Genomic DNA, 6,000 nt, shown 5'->3' on the forward strand with positions numbered 1-6,000 from the left:
GTTTATCTGTTTGTCTGTCTGTTATCAACTTTAACCTTCACCATAACTTATGAACCATAAAAGATAGAGACTTCATATTTGGTATGCATATTGCACTAATAAAGTTCTCTCAAATGACATCAAGGTCAATGACCTTGTGACCTTGACTGTGACCTATATGCTAAAAATATCGTTTTTCGAATTTTTGCCATAACTTTTGAACCATAGGAGATAAGGACTTCATATTTGGTATGTATACTTTTCTAATATAGTTTTTTTAAATGACATCAAGGTCATTGACCTTGTGGCCTTGTTTTATTTTAAAACCTTACCATAGAACTAATCCACTTGACACTTTTTTCCAAGCTGTTTTTTAATCAGTAACATTTACTACAACTGTACAACTAGTAAATTATAAGCAATAAATCATTTTGGACAAAAAATTATACACTGTAGAAACATAACTTAAAAGTGAATAATTTCATGAGCTTAACGGGTCATATGATGCTGTTTAAATAATTACAATTCGATATTGTTAATTACAAATTTATTGAAGAGGAGAGGTCTCTGAATTTTCTCCAATATTTATATATTGGGTTATAAAGTTCAAGGACTAGCCATAAATAAAACTATGAATGTATACAGCAGAGTTTTTACACTTTGAATTGTCAATGTTTTCGTAAGCAATGGAATGACAACGTGGTGCAACCTCAAAATAGGGTATTTCCACAGTGAATCCAGCGGATCAGACAAATGAAAATCTGCTATCCAATTTTCAAAAATTTTCAAAATGAGGTAAATTTGTCAATTTTCTGAGATCTTTATCTCTATAAAATAAAATTATTTCAAATTCTCTAGAGAGGGCATAAAAAAGACGCCGGAAAGGGGTGATTTTCGATCCCCGAAATTAATTATCTTGAAGTTTACCTTTTGGAAAACTCGCATAAACTTTGAATTGTTTGAACAGCGTTGAGAAAGACAAATTGTGACGGTAAAGATTGATTCAATATCAAGAAAGCTTAAAGTTTATCTTGTGATAGTCCAAGATCAAAATAGCCTTTTGCTTATCATTGTCATGAATAAATTTGATGACAAAATCAAAAGAAAGTTGAGACTAAAGCAAATGTCTGGTTAAACAGCAAAAGTTTCGCGTCATAGCGCGAAAGTTACGCGTTTATTCGCGAAAGTTTCGCATTAATTCACGAAAGTTTCGCGTTAAAACGCGAAAGTTACGCGTAAATTCGCGAAAGTTTCGCGTTATATCGCGAAAGTAACGCGTTCATTCGCGAAAGTTTTGCGATATAACGCGAAAATTTTTTTTGTTACCTACGAAAATGAGCTCATTGGGCTTTTGTAACATTGCATGTTGCTTTTAGCATGTTTTTTTTTATACGGATCGTTTATTCTTTGTTTTCACGGACACTTGATTTTCCATAATAAAACTATGTATTACCCCAGGAAACAAAAACAACCAAAAGGTATCTAATTCTAAATAACGTGGAGTACCTATACCCCCCCTCCCCCCACCCCCCGTCACGCACGAAAGGAAACCTTATCACATAGAGAAATTAATATGAATAATTTTATGCACTTAATCTAATGGTGGGAATTTGTGGTTTGGCTTATCCATCTTTTTTCGGAAGGAAAAGATGGTTTAACAGCAAATCCACTTTTTGTTTCCCATAATAAAGTTTGTATCACTGCAGAAATGCATGTATTACAAATTCAAACATACGAGGGTTGTTAGAAAAGTTTGCGGACACATTAAATTACGGAAAATCTATTGTGTACTGTGGAATATGACCTATGTCTGAATAAATGCCTACAGTTTGTTTATTATGTAAAAAACTTTTCTAAAATGAACATTTACAACGATTTTTCTATGAAATTATGGGATTCACGGAGCAATCACTTGACGTAAGGCGACGTGACAACCAGATTTCAAACCGTTAAGCTTTGTCGTAGTTTAATAAATCCTTCATTTCTTTAGATTTTACTTATCTTTTTTTCTACTTTAAAATTGAATATCTATTTCAAGTTTGAGTACCGGTTAACCGGGTACGCAACGTGTTATCAAAACTAACATCGGTTTCGGTTACTCGGATGTATATTTAAAATATTTCTAAGCTTATTTATTGATGCTTTAAAACATCGGTTTTAAAATGAAAAATGTTCATTGCACTTGTGCATACAGTAATTCAGGGTTTTGAGCCTCCAAATTATGTTTTATAATTTTATACAGTAATATACGTGTACCAAGCACCTGCTACCTACCTGGCCCAATCGGCTGTCATTTATGTTTAGTTTGCTCTAATTATTTGTTTTCATTGAACATCGTTTAAGGTCTAAAACTGTTTAAATAAACACGATAATTTTGCAATTCTCCAGAAGCCGTAAATTCTCGGGGAAAGAGACGATATATTGCACGTGCGATTGTTGAAATGGATGTGTTTGATTACGTGCCAATTAATGCAAATAGTTGAATCCAAAGGTTTTAAAAATTTGTCCATCGTTGCACCAAACTACAACATACCGTCTCGTAATTTTAATGAAATCAATGATCGAAAAGTGTACGAAGATCGTAAATCCGCTCTGTTAGAACTTGATACTGTACACGTTGCTCTGACGACTTATCACTTGTACGTCAAACGCACTGATAGAGTTACATTACAATTAGGGTACAGATTATTTTTTTTAAAACAAAACCACTGTGAGCCATTTATGATTTTATTTCTCGTATTTATCTGATAAATAAATTGGACTTAAAAAAAATCTTAGATTGAATTTAGTCGGGCACAAATTGTCATAATTGTTACAACACATTAACAGGTAAGCCTCCCATCAGACCATGGGGTTTTTTTTCAATGTTTTACAGTTATCAATTAACTTGTTCATATTTATTTAGACTTTTCTGTTATCAACTTTAACCTTCACCAAAACTTATGAACCATAAAAATTGACCGATTTGACATCCCTAATTTCAAGACATGCTACTTTTCTACTACATGTATAATGTCTTTTGTACTGATTCGGATATTATTGAGAACTTTAAAAATGTTTATGCAGTTAATCGATTAGGTATGGAAATTGTGCAAAACCATGTAGGCACAACGTCTTTTCGATAAGGGGGCATTGAAGTATCGATGGAGTTAATTATTCAAAATGTGAATCATTCTTATAAAGCTCCCAGCAGGCACACAACGTTGTTTAAACATATTTTGAAGTTTGGTTTAGACTTGATTCTAATATAGTTTTGATTCAACGTTGACTTTTCAAGGAAAATTTAACATTGAATCAACATTGAATTCAAATTGAGTTGAATTTTAACACCTTACCATAGAACTAATCCACAACACTTTTTTCGCTGATAGCTGTTTGGACTATGATATTATCGGAATATAACACTGTCGGGCCATAACGAGGTCGGACTTGACAAAGTCGTACTACCATATATCATTACTAAGTATTATAACTAACGAGGATGGTAAATATATAAATTTTACACATTTAATGATAAATATGAATTCAATACAAATTTGCCACAGTACGAATTAAGAGGATACGCAGTAGGACATCCGGAAAATATTCAAAAAGACAGCATAACACAACCCTCAGGACCCAACCCCAAGATTTAATTTAAAAAAATACTCTTCAAAGAAATCATTTCGGCATGTCAGAGTACTAGTATCATTGAAGAGACATAATTTGTCGAAATGCATATCTGGTGCATCAAAAGTTGTACCATATAAGATTCGCATCTTACCTTGGAATGGTTTCGTGTTCTGGACTATTTCATGACCACATGTGAAAATACAAAACGTTTGTAAATGCTCGGGTTTTGTAACATGATTAATTTATAAAATGTATTTAATTTGGTTAAAATTATTGTAACACAATTAACTATTGATAGGAAATTAAACACTTACTGTTTACAATATATATATTTTTTCACATAGTGATATACCGTGTGTTTTCATTTAAGGGGTCCCGACCCTCTGCTATAAATTTCATCTTAGAAAATTTAAAATTTGTTATATTGATTTTCATAAACAACAATAACATTAGAGCCACATGGAAAATAGTTTGAAGTATAAAGCGCTGCTTATTTTTTCCAGAAATGCTTTTTTATGTGCAGCTCATGAAATGAAGAAATTGAACACATAGAATAGAAAGAGTAACGATTTATTACCACAACATTAAATATAATATATGAGGTGCATATGAAAATAATACTTACTATTATACCTATTTAAATCATGTTAGAAAACATCATGGAGCGATGTTTCCTAAGTCAGAAAATCACAATGTTGTATGTGGTTTTAAGAAAAAAATATATCTGTGTTGAGGAGTTATCTTTCTTCTAAATATTTCTTCATGTGAAATAAAAGTCATTCTAATTAAAATACTGTATTAAGTACTTGAAATATTAAACCATTTTTAAAATGGTACTTAAAAAGATACAACTTATTCAATTTATAAGGCATTTGATGTTGGATTTAAATGTTTTATTGTTAAATATAATAAAACAATTGCAAATAAATTAGCAAAAGAAATAGAAAGTAATGTTTCCATCATATATTTGATCTCATCAAATTGTGTACTCAGAGGTCTCAGGAAACTGATTAAGAAAACTTTGAGTAGTATTACTATTTAGTACTTTGAACGCTATCTGTCTTATCAGAGGGTCGCTTTCCCTTCAACAATTATGAAGGCATCTTAGCAACCGTGCAATGAAACGGTTGAAATTTTAAGTAAGTATATTATTACTATATGACACCCCCTTTCCAAAATAAATAATTGAATAAATGTTGAATCAACTGTTTTTCAACATATAATCAACGTTGATTATCAATGTTGATTCAATGTTAAGACTTCAACGTTGATACAAATTTTCAAAATCTAAAATAAAATCAATGTTGAATCAACATAGAAAAACAACGTAGATTCAAAGTTTATTCAATGTTGTTTGCCTGCTGGGCTACAACCATTAGAAAACCTGTCCTTTATGTGTAGGATATTCCCGGCAGCATCTTGAACATTTTAATCTCATTTTAGACTTTTACTTGTTTGCACACATAATTTTTACGTAGTGCAGTGCTCCATGACGCCCAATGACGTTCCAATTTTCGGCTGTGTTTTTACGCGTTGATCATTTATAAATGGCTATAAAACAGTCATATACCCTCCAATTTAATACAATTTTTTTTTCCAAATAACGTTTCATGAATACTTTAGCGACACTTAAAATATTATAAATCTCTTTGCGCTATAGTTGAGCAATTTTTAATCTTAATACAGTCATTGTGATGTAAACGTGCCAAAATGTAGCATGCTCCGTGAAGCAAGTTTTATCAAAATAAAAAAGCTGTATATTTTTCAATGATCACCGGAGAGTACCAAATTTTTGTATATTTATTGGAAAATGGGTTAAAATTTTATCTGGAAAGTTTGACCTGTTTCGTGGAAATAGCGCGCTTACAATAGAACTTGTCCGCGAACTTTTCCAACACCCCTCGTATTATACATATCTAATTTTAATAAAAAAAACAAAGTTACAAATAAGTCAAAAATAACAAAATCACACAAACATTTGAAATATTTCCCCATTTTTTTTCGGAGGGGGAGGGGTTATCAATCTGGTTTTATTTATTCACAGCTTTTCAGTTTTGAGCTGCATATGTCCAATGATATAAAATAGAATATTTTGCAGTCCTTCAAAGCTTACTTATCTTATAAATGGCAGCTGCGTTATATCCACTAAGCTGGTCAATTATTTGGGCTGCTGTCGATATGTATTTTGGGACACTCATAAAAAAAATTCTAGTGCAACAGGAATAATAAATTCAAGGTTATTTTCCCCCTTGAAATACATGTATTATGGAAGCACTCATTCCACTTTCATGAAAAGTGGGCCATCCATGAAAGTTGGTCCCATTCAATGCTTAGCTTACTTCAAATTATTTTTTATATATCACTTAAAATTGGACTGATGCCAAATATTAATGAAACACTAAAAACCAC

The sequence above is a fragment of the Saccostrea cucullata genome, unplaced genomic scaffold, assembly GCF_032062105.1.
Source record: "Saccostrea cucullata isolate Sc308-1 unplaced genomic scaffold, CSIRO_AGI_Scuc_v1 ctg49, whole genome shotgun sequence".
Lineage (NCBI taxonomy): Eukaryota > Metazoa > Mollusca > Bivalvia > Ostreida > Ostreidae > Saccostrea > Saccostrea cuccullata.